The sequence below is a fragment of the Myxocyprinus asiaticus genome, chromosome 15 (assembly GCF_019703515.2).
Source record: "Myxocyprinus asiaticus isolate MX2 ecotype Aquarium Trade chromosome 15, UBuf_Myxa_2, whole genome shotgun sequence".
Taxonomy (NCBI): Eukaryota; Metazoa; Chordata; class Actinopteri; order Cypriniformes; family Catostomidae; genus Myxocyprinus; species Myxocyprinus asiaticus.
Genome location: NC_059358.1, coordinates 45,587,947 through 45,609,606, shown reverse-complemented (window position 1 = coordinate 45,609,606; position 21,660 = coordinate 45,587,947). Strand labels below are relative to the sequence as shown.

General features: G+C 44.9%; 1 pseudogene; it reads left to right on the top strand.

Annotated features, from left to right (window-relative positions):
* The window catches only part of LOC127452706 (activating signal cointegrator 1 complex subunit 3-like), a 252,981-nt pseudogene that overhangs the window by 198,292 nt on the left and 33,029 nt on the right, over positions 1 to 21,660 (top strand).

Genomic DNA, 21,660 nt, shown 5'->3' with positions numbered 1-21,660 from the left:
GGTGTCCCTCCCAAGGGGAAGACACCACAGAGACCACACCCCGCCCAAAGGTGGGGGGGGGGGGGTATTTAAGTGGAAAAATACGTCACATGGTCTTTCCAACCATGTGGAGAGTCTTCAAGGTAGATCCTGCCCAATGGGGGAGGAGTTACTACAAACATGGAGACTGGGGCAGAGAGGCTCTGCCCAAGGTAGACACAGTTTGCCAACAGGGAAACGAATTAGCGGAAGATATATAATCGCATGGGGTTAGCCTTACAGGGAACCACCACATGCGGAACACCTACCCCAGAACAGGGCTCTTAGTTAGCGCATGTACTGGGCCGGCAGCGACTCTTTCCAAAATCTCGACTGCCACAGGGCTCGGAGAAAGTCAACCAGGGAACAAAGTTTGTTAACACTACTGGGAATTAATGGCGCACGTCTTTAGCTCCAAGGGAGGTGGAAAGCACTATGTGCAAGCGATACACCCGGCCAGCTATCCCGGGCTTATCTGCTTGTGTTGCATGCCACTACCTGGGACGAAACCGGTTCCACCCGGAGGTTGTAGAACCTTGCACAGGTGTTGGGTGTTGCCCAGCCCACTGCTCTGCAAATGTCTGTTAGAGAGGCACACCTGGCCAGGGCCCAGGGAGCCGCTACACCCCTGGTAGAATGGGCTTGTAGCCCTACCAGGGCCGGCATGTCCTAGGCGACATATGCCATAGTTATGGCGTCAGTGAGCCAGTGGGCGATCCTCTGCTTGGAGACAGCACTTCCTTTCCGCTGTGCACCAAAGCAGACAGAGAGCTGCTCAGAGATTCTAAAGCTCTGCGTGCGATCCAAATAGATGCGTAAAGCGCACACCTGACACAGCGACGACAGGGCTGGGTCTGCCTCCTCCTGGGGCAGTGCTTGCAGGTTCACCACCTGGTCCCTAAAAGGGTGGTGGGAACCTTGGGCACATAGCCCGGTCAGGGTCTCAGGATCACGTGAGAGTAACCCGGACCGAACTCCAGGCATGTTTTGCTGACAGAGATCACTTGGTCACCTACCCTCTTGATGGAAGTGAGCGCAGTCAGGAGGGCAGTCTTCAAGGAGAGTGCCTTAAGCTCAGTTGACTGAAAAGGCTCAAAGAGGGCTCTCTGTAGACCCTGAAGAACTACAGAGAGGTCCGATGAGGGAATGGGGCGTGGTCCGGAGGGATTCAGCCTCCTGGCGCCTCTTAGGAACCTGATGATCAGGTCGTGCTTCCCTAAGGACTTACCGGCAACTGCGTCATGGTGTGCTGCTATGGCGGCAACGTACACCTTCAAGGTGGAAGGGGACAGCCTCCCTTCCAACCTCTCCTGCAGGAAGGAAAGCACTGATCCGACTGTGCATCTCTGGGGGTCTTCCCGACGGGAAGAACACCACTTAGTGAACAGACGCCACTTAAAGGCATACAGGTGCCTCATAGAGGGGGCCCTAGCCTGAGTGATTGTGTCTACCACCGCAGGTGGGAGACAGCTTAGGTCTTCCGCGTCCCGTCCAGGGGCCAGACATGGAGATTCCAGAGGTCTGGGCACGGGTGCCAAATGGTGCCCCGTCCCTGAGAAAGAAGGTCCTTCCTCAGGGGAATTCACCAGAGGGGAGCTGTCACGAGGAGCATGAGGTCCGAGCACCACGTGTGGGTGGGCCAGTAGGGTGCTACCAGGATGACCTGATCCTCATCCTCACTGACCTTGCACAGGGTCTGTGCAAGCAGGCTCACTGGGGGTAACGCATATTTGCGCATTTCAGTGGGCCAGCTGTGTGCCAGCACGTCTATGCCAAGGGGGGCCTCAGTCAGGGCGTACCAGAGCAGGCAGTGGGGAGGATTCTTGGGAGGCGAACAGGTGCACCTGTGCCTGTCGAATCGACTCCAAATCAGCTGGACCACCTGAGGGTGGAGTCTCCACTCTCCCCTGAGGGTAACCTGTCATGACAGCGCGTCCGCTGTAGTGTTGAGGTTGCCCGGGATGTGAGTGGCTTGCAGGGACTTGAAGTGCTGCTGCCTCCAGGAGGAGGAGACGGCGGGTGAGTTGTGACATACAACGAGAGCGCAGGCCGCCTTGGTGGTTGACATATGCTACCGTTGTCATGTTGTCTGTCTGAACTGACACGTGCTTGCCCTGGATCAACGGCAGAAACCTCCGCAGGGCGAGCAGAATTGCCAACAACTCGAGGCAGTTGATGTGCCAATGCAGTCGTGGACCCGTCCAGAGGCCGGCGGCTGCGTGCCCATTGCAAACAGCGCCCCAGCCCATTTTGGAGGCATCTGTCGTGACCAAGTTCTAGAGGAACACCTGCCCGTTGAAACGAGAGGTCGGTCCAAGGGCTGAAAAGACGGTGACAGGCCGGCATGATGACCACGCGACGTGTCCCGTGGCACCATGCCCATCTCGGGACTCGAGTCTGGAGCCAGTGCTGAAGCAGCCTCATATGCATCAACCCAAGCAGGGTGGCCACCGCCGAGGATGCCATATGCCCCAGGAGCCTCTGAAAAAGTTTCAGTGGAACTGCTGTTTTCTGTTTGAACATCTTCAAACAGGCCAGCACCGACTGGGTGCGCTCTTTCTTAAGGCGTGCCATCAAGGAGACTGAGTCCAACTCCAAACCAAGAAAAGAGATGCTCTGAACTGGGAGGAGCTTGCTCTTTTCCCAGTTGACCCAAAGCCCTAGTCGGCAGAGGTGTGAGAGCACCAGGTACCTGTGTGTGCACAACATGTCTCGAGGATGAGCTAGGATTAGCCAGTCATTGAGATGAGTTGAGAATGCGAATGCCTACCTCCCTTAACGGGGCAAGGGCAGCCTCTGCGACCTTTGTAAAGACGCGAGGAGACAGGGACAGGCCGAAAGGGAGGACTTTGTCCTGATATGCCTGACTCTCGGACGCAAACTGCAGGAAGGGTCTGTGTCGAGGAAGCATCCTTCAGGTCTACCGCCACGAACCAATCTTGATGCCGGACGCTCGCCAGAATGCGTTTTTGCGTCAGCATCTTGAACAGGAGTCTGTGTAAAGCCTAGTTCAGAACTCACAGGTCCAAGATTGGCCGCAACCCACCGCCTTTTTTCAGTACGATGAAGTAGGGGCTGAAAAATCCCTTCTTCATCTCGGCTTGAAGGACAGGTTCTATCGCACCCTTCCGTAGGAGGGTAGCAATCTCCGCGCAAGGTAGCAGCGTTTTCGTCCTTCACCAAGGTGAAATGGACACCGCTGAACCTGGGCGGACACCCGGTGAAGTGAATCGCGTAGCCAAGTCAGACGGTCCGGACCAGCCCTCACGATGGATTGGAAAGCGCAAGCCATGCGTCCAAGTTCCGTGCAAGGGGGACCAAAGGGACAGCATCATTGGACGTACCGGCAGGTGGGGCCTCGCGGCGGGGTGGAGCTCGAGATGCCACACCATGTCGTGGCCGTGCTGAGTCTAAGGACATCGAAGCACTTACCTGGCTCCTTGTGACCACCCCCGGAACAGCCTGGGATGTGGGAAGAAGAGGCCTGTTCTCGTGACCCATGGAGACTGTCACATTGGGGGCGGATTTGTGCCACAGCTGAGCGCTCAGGGGCGGGAGACTGCCGCTGGAGCGCCAATCATGCCAAATAGAGTGGTGGATAGTGCACACTGGATATGTGACCCAGGGAACAAGGAAACCGCTCTTGCTGAGCTCTTGAGTACTGAAGCCTCTTGGGCATGCAGCGCAATTAAACGCAAAAGGTAATAAAAAGATGGAGAGATCTGCTTACCAGCTCCAGAGCAGCGGGTTTTGTTGTCCCTAGGTCGCTCGTCTCAAGGGCGCTTTGAAGCCTTTCACGGGTTCTGGGAGGCCGCGAGACAGGTGGTGTCTGCTTCCTGCGGTGGGCTCCATGCCAGGGCCAGGCCAAAGGAGCGGACTGCGGCAGAGCTGGTGCAGTCACTGCAGGGGGACGCCCTTGGTGATGAGTAGATGGGGTGTGGGACCTTGAGCCACGCCGGGGCAGGATATGCCGGCTAGCATCCGTCTACTGATCCACCATTGAAAACTGCTGGGCAAAGTTCTCAACAGTGTCACCGAATAGGCCCACCTGGGAAATGTGGGCAGCAAGGAATCGTGTCTTGTCGGCCTCCCCCATCTCAACCAGGTTGAGCCAATGGTGGCGCTCCTGGACCACTAGTGTGGCCATCGTCTGCCCGAGAGACCGTGCCGTGACCTCCGTTGCTCGGAGAGCGAGGTCAGTCACAGAGCGCAGTTCCTGCATCAATCCCGGGTGGAACTACCCTTGTGCAGTTCCTTTAGCGCCTTGGAGGACTTGCAGGAGAGCCATGGCGTGCAGGGCAGAGGCAGCTTGTCCAGTGGCACCGTAGGCCTTGGCCATCAGAGACGACGTAGACCTACAGGCCTTGGATGGGGGCTTTGGGCACCCATGCCAGGTGCACAAATGACTGCTGCCCAGCAGTTCTCGAAGGTGAAGCAGCAGACAGAGGCTATCCGGCACATCCTGCCCCGGCACGGCTCAAGATCCCACACCCCACCTGCTCGTCGCCAAGAGCATCCCCCTGTGGAGACTGCACCGGCTCCGCTGCAGTCCACTCCTTCAGCCTGGCCCTGGTGTGGAGCCCACCGCAGGAAGCAGATGCCATTCGTCTCACGGCCGGCCGCCAAGATCCCACGGAAGGCTTCAAAGTGCCCCTGAGACGGGCGACCCAGCGATGACGAAACCCACCTTGGAGCTGGTAAACAGACCACTCCACCCCCTGGTGTAGGGCCGGGAGGAGAATCTTTTGTTGCTTTTTCATTTAATTTTGCCACATGCCCAAGTGGCTGCGTCGGTTCAGCAAAAGAGCGGTTTCCTAGTTCCCTGGGTCACATAACCGGTGTGCACGGCCGTCATCACAACCACCGTCCACCTTTTTATCCTTGCAGGGTTGGCGCTCCAGCGGCGGTCTCCCCGCCCCTGCACGCCCAGCTGTGGCACAAATCGGCCCCTGATGTGACAGTCTCCACTGGTTGCGAGGACAGGCATCTTCCTCCCCCATCCCAGGCTGTTCTGAGGATGGTCACAAGGAGCCAGGTAAGTGCTTCGATATCCCTGGATTCAGCACAGCCACAACATGGTGTGGCACCTCGGGCTCCACTCTGCCGCGAGGCCCCACCTGCCGGTACGTCCGACGAGATTGTCCCTTTGCTCCCCCCAGCTCAGAGCTTAAATGCATGGCTTGTGCTTTCCAATCCGTCACGATGGTTGATCCGTACCATCCGACTCGGCTTCATGATTCAGTTCGCCAGGCATCTGCCCAGGTTCAGCGGTAACCACTTCACCTCGGTGAAGGACGAAAACGCTGCTACCTTATATGCGGAGATCGCTACCCTCCTACGGAAGGATGCGATAGAACCTGTCCCTCCAGCCAAGGTGAAGAAGGGGTTTTACCGAAAAAAGGCAGTGGGTTGCGGCCAATCTTGGACCTGCGAGTACTGAACCGGGCTTTACAAAGACTTCCGTTCAAGATGCTGATGCAAAAACGCATTCTGGCGAGCGTCTGGCATCAAGATTGGTTCACGGCGGTAGACCTGAAGGACGCGTACTTCCACGTCTCGATTGTACCTTGACACAGACCCTTCCTGCGGTTTGCATTCGAGGGTCAGGCGTATTAGTACATGGTCCTCCCTTTCGGTCTGTCCTTGTCCCCTCGCGTCTTCACGAAGGTCGCAGAGGCAGCTCTTGCCCCGTTAAGGGAGGTGGGCATTTGCATTCTCAACTATCTCGACGACTGGCTAATTCTAGCTCACTCTCGGGATATGTTGTGTGCCCACAGGGACCTGGTGATTTCGCACCTCAGCCGACTAGGGCTTTGGGTCAACTGGGAAAAGAGCAAGCTCCTCCCGGTTCAGAGCATTTCTTTTCTCGGTTTGAAGTTGGACTCAGTCTCGTTGACAGCACGCCTCACGAACAAGCACGCACAGTCGGTGCTGACCTGTTTGAAGGCATTCAAACAGAAAACAGCGTTTCCACTGAAACACTTTCAGAGGCTTCTGGGGCATATGGCATCCTCAGCGGTGGCCACTCCACTTGGGTTGATGCATATGAGACCGCTTCAGCACTGGCTTCAGACTCGAGTCCCGAGATGGGCATGGTGCCACGGGACACGTCGCGTGGTCATCACGCTGATCTGTCACCGCCTCTTCTTCCCTTGGACCGACCTCAAGTTTCTACAGGCAGGTGTTCCCCTAGAACAGGTCTCCAGGCACGTCGTGGTCACAACAGATGCTTCAAAGATGGGCTGGCACATCAACTGCCTCGAGTTGCTGGCAATTCTGCTCACCCTGCGGAGGTTTCAGCCGTTGATCCAGGGCAAGCACGTGTTCTGACAGACAACACGGCAACGGTAGCATATGTCAACTGTCAAGGCGGTCTGCACTCCCGTTGTATGTCACAACTCGCCCGCTGTCTCCTCCTCTTGTGTCAGCAGCACCTCAAGTCGCTGCGAACCACTCACATCCCGGGCGACCTCAACACTGCAGTGGATGCACTGTCATGGCAGGTTACCCTCAGGTAAGGAAGCACTGTTTCCAAGCAGAAGATTGCCCACTGGCTCATTGACGCCATAACTATGGCATATCACACCTAGGACGTGCCCCCCTGGTAAGGCTATGAGCCCATTCTACCAGGGGTGTAGCGGCCTCCTGGGCCTTGACCAGGGACGCCTCTCTAACAGACATTTGCAGAGCAGCGGGCTGGGCAACACCCAACACTTTTGCAAGGTTCTACAACCTCCGGGTAGTGGCACGTACAAGCAGGTAAGCCTGGGACAGCCGGCTGGTTGTATCACTTGCACATAGCTCATTTCACCTCCCCTGAGCTGAAGACGTGCGCCATTAACTCCAGTAGTGTACACAAACTATGTTTCCTGGTTGACTTCCTCCGAGCCCTGTGACAGTCGAGTTTTCGGAGAGACTCGCTGCCGGCCCAGTACATGTGCTAACGAAAGCCCTGTACTGGGGTAGGTGCTCCACATGTGGCGGTTCCCCGTAGGTAACCCCATGCGACGTATATCTCCCGCTAATTTGTTTCCCTGTTGGCAAACTGCGTCTTCCTTGGGCAGAGGCCCCTCTGCCCCAGTCTCCATGCTTGTTATAACTCCTCCCCCACAGATTAGGACCTACCATGGGACTTCTCCACATGGCATATTTCCGACATAGCTCGGCAAATCCATGTGACGTATTTCCACTTAAATACCCCCCTCTCTCTGGGCGAGGTGTGGTCTCCCCTTGGGAGGGACATCTCCCCGACTAGACCTGGTCAGCCCAGTTGGATAATCCCCCTTTTTTTAGGGAGTGGAAAAAAAGGGGAAAAGAGGCCACGACTGGGCTAGCCCGTCTCTATCTTTTGGGTAGTCGACTTGTCCCAAAGGGCCGTTCAACACTCATAACAGTGTTGGGAGAGGTTATGTGTCGGCCTGGTGCACTGGCTACGAGGCACACAGTGGTCTGCCTGTCACACACTGCCAGTTCACGTAACACAGTTCAGCCAGTTGCGGCGTTTTGTATAGGGACCCCTTGTGTCACTACATCAACACAACGTCGAGTGAGTGACAGACAGGGAACGTCCTGGTTACTTGCGTAACTTCCTTTCCCTGATGGAGGGAATGAGATGTTGTGTCCCTCCTGCCACAACGCTGAACTACCCACTGAAATGGCTGGGTCTTGTCTCTGCTCCTCAGCATAAAACCTTAATGAGTGGTTGCATACCAGCTCCTTTTATACCCATAGTGGTATGCAAATACCACTTGTCAATTTTCATTAGCCTTTTATCAAAGACCAGAGGTGTCTCGGGCTCCCAAGAGTGACCCCTAGTGTCACTACATCGACACAATGTCTCGTTCCCTCCATCAGGGAATGGAGGTTACGCAAGTAACCAGGACGTTTTACTATAGTAATATTGTAGTTACCTGACACCATTGTTTTCATAGCAGAAATCATGGTTTTGATAGAATTAATCATGGTTTTATGTAGTAATACTATAGTAGCCATATAGTAATCATAGTTTTACTATAGTAATATAGTAGTAGCCATAACTGTAATAACAATGACTGTTGTTACCATTGTTCTCTTGGCAGAAATCATAGTTTTGATACAACCTTTGTTTTACAACAGTGATACTGTAATTTCCATATAGTAACCTTGTTTTTACTATAGTATTGTAACCATGACAGTAACCATGTTAATTTTGTGGTTACTAAGATTTTACTACAAATACAATGTTTAAACTATTGTTACTGTAGTGAAACCATGGTGATTTGTAGTGAGGGCAAATCCCTTGAAGTGTCTGTTACCAAATAGATTATTTTTACTTTGGATATGGCAGTAATATTTTTCCCCTGAACATAACAAATCTGAAACATGACCCTAAAACCGTGATACAAACCGAACCATGAGAAATTTTAACCATTACACCCCTAGTGTAAACACATCATGTCAGTAAATGAGGGTAATGTTGACTGAAGTGTGCTTCTTCTCTCTGTATCTTTAGTCTTCTGAGTGTGCTCTCCGATCACTTGAGATAGCAGCAGGCACCATTACCTCAAAGCAGGACGCTATGGATTATATCACCTAGACATACTTTTTCCGCACATGAGGTTCACTGTCTTCATCCTGAGAGGTTTATCGGTATTGGGACAATATTTAAATAATGTTTTTTTTTAAATACATTAAATGAGATTGTGCACAATATTGCTTAAATAAAATGAACACTGATTTCACACAATATTTACTCAAAATTAACTTTTAGATGGAAAATTAATTATGTATAAACTAATGACAAGATTGTCAGTAGATTCTGGAGGTGCAAATCTTAGTCATAAGTCTCATCAGTGATATTATACTGTATGTCCATAGTGGTCAACTAACCATACCGATATTAAGAGAGCAGGGTGGTTGATATAATGCCAATGCTAGAGATATATTATTGATATCGATATATTGGCCAGGCAAATTAAAAGGCAGTTTTTGGCTAATTTGAAATGATCAATATTGGCCAATATTTGTGCCAGCTCAGCAGATTAACAATTGTAAATTCCTTGTATCAATTCTAGTTTACCAACAGCTTTGTGAATGGATAATAAACATTTTCTGTTTTTAATGAATTTCATATAAATATTGAGTAAAATAAGTGTTCGTTTTATTTCAGCGTTTTCATGTGCATCTCATTTGGCATCATTAATTTGTACGTGTCAACTGATATATCGGTATTGCTGATTTATTGTTGGCAGAAATTAAAGCAGATATTTCACTGTGGGTGGCTTTGGAAGGTTCCAAAATGTGACCGCAACCTCCTGAGTTGAACTATAAACAATCACTGACATCTCGTGGTGTTTTATAAATAAATAAATTGCTTTTAAAAACTATCTGCCGATTAATCGTTATTGTTTTTTTTTTCCACCGCCTTAGTTTCCATTATCGGCAAAAGCAAATATCAGTCAACCTCTATTAATTTGTATAATATGTATATTCATTCTCTACTTGGTTCTAGAAATTAAAATCTGATTTCGTCATTTTCTTTTCATTATTTTTCTCTAAGAAATCTATTACTACATGCACATACTCTATGTGTTTTCATTTCAAGAGTTTATGTTGAATGGCTCTTCAAATAAACAAATGGAAAATAATCTGCATCTCAATAACTCAAATAAACAAACACAACGGGAAGGCAATGAAAATGATAACTATTAGTTGCTTTATTAACTGGCCATGAGGGGAATCCAGGCTGTCCTATGAAAGCACAGTGGCTGAACTGCAGCGAAAGACACAAACACATCTTCAGCCTCATTACTCACTCTGTTTCCTTGGCAATGTCATCACTGGACACAGTGGCCGCAGTCCAGGTCGATAGTTTACACCTCCATCACAAAACATGGTCTGGGAGATCACACACACACACACACCCAGCAGCCTCATGGGGTCGTACAGGGCAGCGCAGACATCTGTGATGAATGGAAGAAGATGATTCCAGAACATTCCACTGACATTTTCACGCCTGTCAGCTCACATTGAACATAAAGACCTGTGTGTGCCCTCGGCCTACTACAAACACCCTCAATAACACACACTAATTCTTCAAGTACTTACACTCTAATCTCTGAGGTAATGAAACACTCATATTCTTCACTTTTTATAATTTCATTTTTTTTTTTTTTTTTTTTCAGAGGCCCACTTATAATGTTAATCAAGGTTCCTTGCAGCAAAAACAGTCACAATTTATTTTTTCATGAGGCTGTTTTCTACTGTACTTTTAAGATTTTTGGATGTACACTGGCAGCCAAAAGTTTGGAATAATGTACAGATTTTGATACATTACTTCACCAAAGTGGCATTCAACTGATCACAAAGTATAGTCAGGACATTACTGATGTAAAAAACAGCACATCACTATTTGAAAAAAGTCATTTTTGATCAAATCTAGACAGGCCCCATTTCCAGCAGCCATCACTCCAACAACTTATTCTTGAGTAATCAGGTATTGAGTAGGTATTTAAATGTTAATGTGATCATTGTTGTAAAGTCATAATCATGATGATTTCTGCAACAGCTGTTTTTGCAGTTTAGTTTCAACAAATGGTGTGAGTGGACCGAAGAGGGAGTTGTGTATTGTGAATGTTAGAGTATGTCTTCATTTAGTTGTACATCAAACACTTAATTATTTCCGAAGAGCAACAAAAAAATAGATTTTGCATGAGAAGAACCTTTTACATCAACTGATTTCACTGTGTTTTTGACCCACAATGCAGCTATTTTTCTGTATGTAATGTTAATTTTTACCGTTTTTTGTTTGTCATCATTTTTGTCTTTTGATGAAAATATTAAATATTAATCATGTCATTTTCAACTATTAAATGTCCATTTTACTAAAATGGCACATCGTTTTAGTAAAAAAAAAAACAAAAAACAAAAAAAAACATTTTAGTAAAAGATAATGTTTAAAATGACAAAAACTTCTCAAACTGTAACAAACCAAACTTTAACTAAAATTCTTATTCATATACATATATACACTGATCAGCCACAACATTAAAACCACCTGCCTAATATTGTGTAGGTCCCCCCAAAAGAGCGGCAACTGTTTGAGATGCTATTCTTCTCACCACAATTGTACAGAGCTACTGTAGACTTTGTCAGTTCGAACCAGTCTGGCCATTCTCTGTTGACCTCTGTCATCAACAAGGTGTTTCCATCTACAGAACTTCCGCTTACTGGATGTTTTTTGTTTTTGGCACCATTCAGAGTAAATTCTAGAGACTGTTGTGCATGAAAATAACAGGAGATCGGCAGTTACAGAAATACTCAAACCAGCCCATCTAGCACCATCAATCATGCCACAGTCCAAATCACTGAGATCACATTTTTTCCCCATTCTGATGGTTGATGTGAACATTAACTGAAGCTCCTGACCCATATCTGCATGTTTTTATGCCCTAGAATTTACTCCGAATGGTGCCAAAACCAAAAAACATCCAGTGAGTGGCAGTTCTGTGGACGGAAATGCCTTGTTGATGAGAGAGGTCAACAGAGAATGACCAGACTGGTTCAAACTGACAAAGTCTACAGTAACTCAGATAATCGCTCTGTACAACTGTGGTGAGAAGAATATTATCTCAGAATGAACAATATTAGGAAGGTGGTTTTAATGATGTGGCTGATATATATATATATATATATATATATAGTTGAAGTCAGAAGTTTACATACACTTAGGCTGAAGTGGTTAGGAGAATTGGTGCTGTTTTGAAGGCAAAGGTGGTCACACCAAATATTGATTTAGCTTTTTTATGTTTACTGGACTTTGTATGACGTTAATTGATAAATGAAAACTATTTATGACATTACTTTTGAAGAGTATGAGTTTTACTTTTTACAAGTAACTCTGTTGTGAATTCTTCCCATTTAAACAGTTTAGGATGTTTTAAGTAAAGCCTGTTTTTACACAAATTACACATTCTGACTAGTTCAAGTTCACTTGTTCATTGGCTTCATTGCATTTATAAGTTGTAATATGACATTTATGTTGTTGATAGATTAATGATTAATATCACACAAATAAGATGTGTTTGAGTGAGGTAATTAACCTGTTAGTAAGGTTCATTGTACAGGTGTTTAGCGGGGAAATCAACAACATACTATGACTGGACTATTCCAAACAATTCTTTCTAGATTTTTCTTTCTTTGAAAATAATAATAATAATAATAATAATAAATAAAATAAGTTTGTGCATTGTGAAAATCTTTCAGTATTATTTTTTTCTCACCCTATTTTCCTCATATGTATGTTTTAATAAAACCATTGGATTTTCGTCATAATACGTCTTTTTTGTATTGTCTTCATTCATTCAATGAACATTTGTGTCAGTAATTTCTTGGACGAGATTAACACTGGAAGTGTCAGATCAACAATAATATACAGCACAGAAAATGAAGAGCGATAATGTTCAGTTGAGCAATCTGTGTATCTTAAAAATTGTTCTTTTGCTTGGTGTCCATCCAGCTGTTTTTATGTGAATTTTAAATTTGCGCCTGAAAGAAAACCTGAATGAAATGCTTGATATGCGCATAAAGTCTATTTTATTTGAAAGTTAATGCTCTGGGCAGAGGTGAAATTTCTAGAGTTTTGCATAAGTCAAAATGCGCATTGAGGCACCATTACACACACCTTCAAACAGCGAAATTCTGCGGGCGAAACACAGTCATCTCAATGGGAATCTGCGCAATCGTGACTTCTGCATGATGGACATCTGGTAACAAAGAATTCCCCCTCGCAGGTTTCGTGTGAAGTTTAATTTTGGTGAACTTTGACAGGAGAAATCGCCACGTTGACCAATAGGAAGTTGCTTGGTTTGGATACACTGAATATTCACAATGTACAAGGATATCATTTTACTGAGGATATCATTATCATTGAGGTGATTTGTCCTGGTGAGGAGTGAAAGCCGTTGTGCTCATGTTCATCTGTCTCTGTCCAGCATCTCTTTAAAGCTCGGTTGTGTGGCTCAGTCACCTTGACATGAGCCATGATTCACCGCACTGATCTGCTCCATGAGGAGACACAAGCCCCAGAGGTCTCGTAAAGACACACATCACCCGCTCACACCCGCGGGAGCTAAATGATATTAATGGTAATGACATTAATTTAATCACACACAACAGTCACACACACAACAGTCTGACATGAGCACATCACTGCAACTAGAGCTGCAACACTGGCTGCGTGGAATGATAGTACTTATCGCCAAATCAGTTCTGATGTTCACAATACAGGGGGTAAATCTTAGTGACATAAACTTAAATGGAACCACATAAATGACCATCTTGGTAATAGACAGAAACCTTGATGCGTCATACAAAAAGCACTTATCACATGAAGTGTACAAGACACTTTGCTCGCAATAGAGCACAAAAGTGTCCCTACAACTTTTTCAGCCATCTTGGTTCCGCAAGTATTTTTCCCATTCATTTATTTTTCCGTTTCATTAAATCCTTCTTAAAAGAGTTGTGCACCATAAACCAAACCAACCAGCTCTGAGGTGAATCACAACATTACAATCTTTGATTTGAAGCAAAAATAATTGAAAATTAGACAAAAAGACAAAGATACAAGATTGTGTACTTAACGTCTTGAAGCATTGCGAATGACAGTCAAATTAAAAGCAATGGAAAAATATAAAACTATTGATTTAATGTTGTTGATTAAAAGTATAATAATATTCTGATATATGTAAATGTGTTGGTAGTTTGTATTTAGAACCCCAGTGAGCAAGCCGAAGGCGACTGTGGCAAGGAACACAAAACTCCATAAAATGCTGGTTAATGGAGAAAAATAACCTTGGAAGAAACCAGGCTCACTGTGGGTGTCAAACTTGGGACATTTCCCCTAGCGGCCACTAGAGGTCACTAGGTGAATTTAAAACTCTTAGTTTGAAGTTCTGTATTTACTTGTCTAGTCATGTGATATCCTGTTTCCCTCATTTTCATGTGTCTTATTCTCATTGGTTTATTGTCTTGTTAACTTACCAGTCTTGTCTTTTTATTGGTTCATGTTCTAGTAGTCTTGTTATCTAGTTATTAGTTTAGTCTTGTCATTGTTTGTCTTTGTCATGTGTTTCCTTTGTCAGTGTATTTAAGCCCTCTTGTTTGCTGTTGTCCCTCGTTGAGTATTGTTGGTTGTAACTCTGTTTCCATGTCTAGTCTAGTCTAGTCTAGTCTAGTCAAGTCATGTCATTTATGTTTGTTTTGTTTTGGTTTCATGATCCGTTACCAGCACTGTAAATAAACTGCACTTGGGTTCACACTTCAGCTACTTCGACTCTGTCTGTTCCTGTCTTCAGCCTGACAGAATATTACAGAATACTCAACCAAAGATGAACCCAGCAGAGGCACTTATTCGCCTACGGCAGGGGGATCATCCCATAGAGGAATTTGTGGTGGAATTCTGTGGACTCACCCACTGGGTGAGTTTCGAAAAGGTCTCCCTGGTGCTGTTTTTCCACGTGGAACTAAATGAGCCAATACATTCCTTGATGCCACCAGGAGGAATAGATTGGACAGTGCAAAAATATATTGATTTTGCCCTGCTCCTGAGTGGTTCAGCCTTCACTTTGGGAGTGGCAGATGAGGAAATCAACATTCCTCCTACAGTAACCACCAAGCCTGTGTTCCTCGTCATGACCACCAAGCCTGAGTTCCCCATCATGGCCACCAAGCCTGAGTACCCCGTCATGGCCGCCAAGGTCAACGAGCCAGCGCCCACTCCTGCCACGGTCAACAAGCCAGTGCCCAGCCATCTGGAAGAGTAGGAGTAGATGGACTCCTGCTTCCCTGTCACTGCCAGAGCCCACAGCCACGGAGGCCTTTGCCCTGTCACTGCCTGTGCTCACGACCACAGAGGTCATTCTCCTGTCACTGCCAGTGCCACGGCCCCCAAGGCCGTTCCCTTGCCACTGCCTGTGCTCATGACCACAGAGGTCATTCCCCTGTCACTGCCAGATCCCACGGCCACAGAGGTCATTCTTCTGTCACTGCCGGTGCCCATGGCCACAGAAGTCGTTCCCCTGTCACAGCCAATGCCCATGGCCATGGAGGTTGTTCCCCTGTCACTGCCAGTGCTCACGACCACGGAGGTCATTCCCCTGTCACTGCAAGTGCCCACGGCCCCCGAGGCCGTTCCCTTGCCACTGCCTGTGCTCATGACCACAGAGGTCATTCCCCTGTCACTGCCAGAGCCCACGGCCATGGAGGCCGTTGCCCTGTCACTGCCTGTGCTCACAACCACAGAGGTCATTCCCCTGTCACTGTCTGTGCCCACAAACATGGAGGTTGTTCCCCTGTCACTGCCTGTGCCCACAGCCACGGAGGCCATTCCCCTGTCTCTTCCTGTGCTCACAACCATGGAGATCGTTCTCCTGTCACTGCCAGTGCCCATGGCCACAGAGGTTGAGCCCTCTGAATCCCGAGATGCCATAACCTGGCCCCTGAGCCTCTGCTTCCTGTGGCTCCGCCTCCTACTGCTCCATCCACTGTGGCTCCACCTCCTGAGACTCTACTGGACCCTGTCCCTTTTCTGGAGCCGGCACTCAAATCGCCAGATCCAGCTCCCTTACTGGAGCCAAGTCCCAGACCTCCAGACCCTGCTCCCTTCCTAGTGCCACATCCCTGACCTCTGAATCCCACTCCCTTCCTGAAGCCAGTCCCCTGGTTACCAGCTCCGCCCTGGTCCCCTGGTACACGCCTGTCTCTAGGCCCTCCACTTGCTCCACCATGAACTATTTTGGTTTATTTATGTGTTTAGGAGCTGCAATAGCCGCTCCTTAGGTGGGGTGGCTCTGTTACACTTGGGACATTTGCCCTAGTGGCCACTAGAGGTCGCTAGGTGAATTTAAGACTCTTAGTTTGAAGTTCTGTGTTTTCCTTGTCTAGTCATGTAATATCCTGTTTCCCTCATGTTCATGTGTCTTGTTCTCATTGGTTTATTGTCTTGTTAACTTGTTATCAGTCTTGTCTTTTCATTGGTTCATGTTTTAGGAGTCTTGTTATCTTTTTATTAGTTTAGTCATGTCATTGCTTGTCTTTGTCATGTGTTTCCCTTGTCAATGTATTTAAGCCCTCTTGTTTGCTATAGTCCCTCGTCGAGTATTGTTGGTTGTAACTCTGTTTCCATGTCTATTCAAGTCAGGTTAAGTCATTTATGTTTGTTTTGGTTTCATGTTCCATTACCAGCACTGTAAATAAACTGCACTTGGGTTCACACTTCAGCTATTTCGTCTCCATCTGTTCCTGTCTTCAGCCTGCCAGAATGTTACAGTGAGGGCCAGTTCCCCTCTGGCTAAACAGCACGAATATAATGCCAATATTAGTTATTTGTGTGCATTAGTTATTGGTTATTAGTCATGGTTTAAAATGAGTAAACTAAGTGTTAAGGGCCAGTGTTTAAACAAAGATTTTGTATGAACTGTAAGATTAATAACTAATGTCTTCCTGGATTAACTGCAGAAGTTTACATAGATGCATTTTCCTTTGTTAGTTGGCTGATGAAGGCTTTTGTTGGCAATTAATTGATAGTCTATGTATTCCATTTCAAGAGTGTCATCCATCAATAAACAAAGGTGATGCAGGCAGAGATCAATGAGTTGCATCGCAGTTCAACCGGCAGGTCATTTCAGTGAGGTTCGGTGGGGTCCATCCTAAATCCAAGGTTCAGGCAGTGACATATGAAGGATCTGATGTTTTACAGTTGGAGTTGGCATCATTTCATCCTCTGAAGTCCGTCGTAAAAGACGGAAGTGATGACATCACTCAGCGATACATAGCAGTGGAGTCCGACACCAGGCAGGAATGGAGCTATAAATATAAACGTGGATATAAATCCCGAGGTTGAGAGAGGGAAACAAATAGAAAAATATTAGCATAGATGCCATTCAATTTATTGCAGAGTTATAGTTTCTGAGAAATGTTTCTGGTTCCGGCAGACCTAACTAAAGCAGCCTAATTGTGAGTTGATCGATAAATTAGGTGTATGCCTGTCTAAATAGATGAGCCTTAGTCTAGACTTAAACTGAGTGAGTGTGTCTGCATCCCGAACAGTGTTAAGGAGACATTTCCATAGTTTTGGAGCCAAATAGGAAAATGATCTACCCCCTTTTGTGGATTTTGATATTCTAGGAACTATTAATAGGCCAGAATTGTGTAATCGTAATGAACGTGATGGAATATAGCATGGTAAATGGTCACTTAAATACTGTGGAGCTAGACTATTCAAAGCTTTGTATGTAGTTAACAGAATTTTAAAATTAAAATGAAATGTAACAAGTAGCCAATGCAATGACAAAATTGGGCTAATATGATCATATATCTTGGTTCTAGTCAGCACTCTAGCAGCTGCATTTTGAACCAATTGAAGTTTACTTATTGAACTTGCAGTACATCCTCCCTGTAATGCATTACAATAATCGAATCTTGAGGTCATGAACGCATTAGTTAGTTTTTTGGCATCAGCAACAGAGAGGATGTGTCTTAACTATGCAATATTTCTGAAGTGGAAGAATGCTGTTCTACAAACATTGGAAATTAGATTTTCAAAGGACAGATTGGTATGAAATAAAATACCTAAGTTCTTTGCTGTAGAAGATGACGTAACTACATCCATCGAGAGTTAAATTATATTTTAGCAGCTTATTTTAGAGTTTTTTGGTCCAATAATTAGTATCTCTGTTTTGTCAGAATTAAGTAGAAGGACATTTCTGGCCATCCAATATTTGATTACATTAATACACTCTGCTAATTTGGAGAATTGTTAAATTTTGTCAGGTTTAGATGAAATATAAAGTTGGGTATCGTCGGCATAACAGTGGAAATTATTCCACAATTCCTGATAATATCTCCCAGGGGAAGCATATATAAGGAGAAAAGCAGAGGCCCTAAAACTGATCTATACTTAACTTTTGTTTGATATGACAATTACTTGTTTACGCATACAAAGTGGTAGCGGCCTGATAAATAGGACCAGAACCATGCAAGTCCACTAATGCCAACACAACTCTCCAGCCTATTCAAGAGAATGTTGTGATCTATCGTGTCGAAGGCAACACTAAGATGTAAAACCACTAGAAGAGAAATGCAGCCGTGATCAGATGCTAAGAGCAAGTCATTTGTAACTCTGATAAGTGCAGTCTCTGTACTGTGATGTGGCCTAAATCCTGACTGAAATTGTTCATACATATCATTTCTCTGTAGAAATGAACATAGTTGGGAAGACAATACCTTTTCTAGTATTTTCGACATAAATGGGAGATTTGAAATAGGTCTATAATTAGCCAATTCGCCAGGATCAAGCTGTGGCTTCTTAATAAGCGGTTTGATAACTGCCATTTTAAAGTTTTTTGGGACATGTCCTACAGATAGTGAAGAGTTAATAATATTAAGAAGTTGTTCTGAGATTACAGGGAATACCTCTTTTAAGAGCTTAGTTGGTATTGGATCTAACATACATGTTGTGGCTTTATATTTTTTTATACGTTTTGATAGCTCTTCGTGACCTATGACAGAGAAGGATTGAAGTTGATCATGAGGAAAATTACGAGACACTGTTTTCTGAGGTGCTGTGACAGTTGATTGCATAATTCCAAATTTATTTCTGATTATTTCAATTTTATCAATAAAGAAATTCATGAAGTCATTACTAATGTGCTGCGGCTTTATTCCTAAACAATTTAGCCACAGTACTGAACAAACACCTAGGATTGTTGTTGTTATTTTCTATGAGTTTGCTCAAATATGCTGATCTGGCAGCTTTTAGTGCCTGTCTGTAGCTTCAGACACTATACTTCCATGCACCGCAAAATATCTCTAATTTTGTATTCTTTACTAGCGCTCCATTTTCTGAGTTGCTCTCTTGAGAGCATGAGTGTGAACATTGTACCATGGTGCGGGGATTTTTTTTTTTTCATTTTCTTTAATCGAAGTGGGGCGACACTATCAAGAGTGCTAGAGAAGACTGTTTTTATATTTTCTGATATTACATCAAGTTCTTCTAGAATTTTTGGCTTTCTGAGTATGTGAGACAATTCTTTAAGATTATTAGTGAAGTTATCTTTAGTGGTCGAAAGAATAGTTCTACCTGAACGATAGTGTGGTGTAGATTGAGTGACATTAGCTTATCACAGCAAACAAGAGACAAGGTAATGATCTGAGATGTCATCGCTCTGCGAAATAGGAATTTCTATAGTATCAACATCAACTCCATATGACAGAATTAAATCTAGCATATGATTATGGTGATGAGTTGGTCCTGTCACATTTTGTCTGACTGCAAGAGAGTTGAGAATATCGATAAATGCTAATCCCAATGTGTCATTTTCATTATCTATGTGATTGCTGAAGTCACCAACAATTAAAGCTCTATCTACAGTATCTACTAGATCTGATATAAAATTTGCAAATTCACCAAGGACATCAGAATACGGCCCGGGTGATCTATATACCGTAGCAAGGTCAAAGACAACAGAGATTTTTTATTTATATCTGACAGTGTCACATTAAGCATTATTAGTTCAAAAGACTTAAACTTATATCCTGTCCTCTGATTAACACCAAAAACTTCACTGTAAATTGTAGCTACACCTCCTCCTCGACCCTTCAGACGAGGCTCATGTTTATAACAATAACCTGGGGGAGTAGATTCATTTTAACTAATATATTGATCCGGTTTAAGCCAGGTTTCAGTCAAACAGAGCGCATCCAAACTATGATCTGTAATAATTTCATTTACAATTAGTGAAAGAGATCTAATGTTTAGTAGCCCTACCTTTATATGATGTTTATCTTCATATAAACATCATATAAAGGAGTTCGATCCTTTAGAATTTCACACACAGGTGTAAAGTGAGCAAGGCTTCATGGGATTTGTAGTCTGTTTTGGACACACTTTGTTTGATTTTGGTGCGGTTGTTATCAGTAAGATTTTATGACTGTGTGTGTAGGCTTCAGTCAGGCTTATGACTGTGTGCAGGCCTGCCTTAGTCTTATATCTGAATACATAAGGCCCAACATAAGTTATCATTAGAAATAATTTCTCCTTCAGAAAAGATGAATGGGATTTTTACTTACAGAGCCAGACTGTTAAACTCTATTAATTTCAATAGAGTTTGACATTAGCACATTACTAAGCTAATGACTCAATACTTTGAGCACAAAATAACAAATTAGCATACACAAATATTGGGTTAAATCAGACTGATCTCACATTGAAATCAGGAACAGTAGGTTGACTTTTCTTTTGCTAAAATTGGTCTGTACTTGCCGAAATTCAAAACACTGCCACCAGTGACCAAAGCGGTAAGTGCTGTTGCGTGTATGTGCACTTGTGAGCTCCATTTTCCAGGTGAAAATCCACAGAGGGGTGCCAAAAGTGAGTTGTGAAGAGCTGTTTTCAGCTGTTCTGGCTGTAATATAGTGAAGAGAAATGCTTGTTTTATAAGCTGTACCCCCCAAACCAAACCCCAAACCTAAACATAACCATCAGTGGAGGAAAAAAGTAATGTTAGAGGGAAAAATGCAACCTCCGAATCGTGCACGTCACTGATTATGCAAAACCTATTGCTTCCTGGTTTCAACACGGTATCCGAACTCAGGTCTCGGATGCTGCTGACGCAACCCGCTTCTGGTCACGCTACAGGGGTAGGTAAATACACTGGAGCCGATACAAAAATGCCTGATAGGTGCTTGTCTGTGAGTCTGCATAACGTGGCCAATCCTAGTGTACCGGAACTCTCTGAAACAGCATGCCAAATTACAGTGTGATCATGTTGGTTAAATAGTAAATTTCACTTAGACTTAGAAGTGATGCAATCGGTTTTGGGTGAGAATAGTCCAATAATGATTTGAAGTTTGAAAATACATCAAGCTCAGTAAAGTGTAATAGAGATTCAGATCATGATCGTACCAAGGAGAATGCAGATGGGCAAGATTTATTGTAAAAAAGGAGTCACATTTGGGTCTGTTTTACCCAAAAACTATTGCATCGATTAAGAAGACATGGATTAAACCACTTGTGTTGTATGGATTACTTTTATGCTGCTTTTATGTGCTTTTTGGAGTTTGAAAGTTTTGGACACGTTGACTTTGTGTATGGATAAATTCACATCATATCTCCATCAAAATATCTTTGTTTGTGTTCCATGGAAGAAAGAAAATCATATGGGTTTGAGATGGCATTAGGGTGAGAATGATGAGAGACTGATCATTTTTGGGTGAACTATTCCTATAAGCAAAGTGCTATCATTTCACATGCAAGAGGTGTTTACATATAAGTTTTAAAAGGACAGGGTCAGAGAAAAGGTGAAACATGGTCCTAAAAAAACAAAATTAAGTTTTTGGTGCAGGAATCCTTGACTTAAATCATAAGTGGACCTCAAAGAGGGATAAAAAGTAACATATGCGTATACATTTGGAAATACCATTTGTTAGACACATCAGTGTATTTCTATCTGTCTCTCTTAAAGGTTTGTCTTAGACGTGCTGTTAAACTGTGTGATAATTTGTTGAAAAATTCAAAAACAGTCTGTGGCCTCATGGCCTTTTTTACTCACTGTAGACTAGTAGAGCTGTCCTTACCCACACACACACACACATGCATCAGGCCTC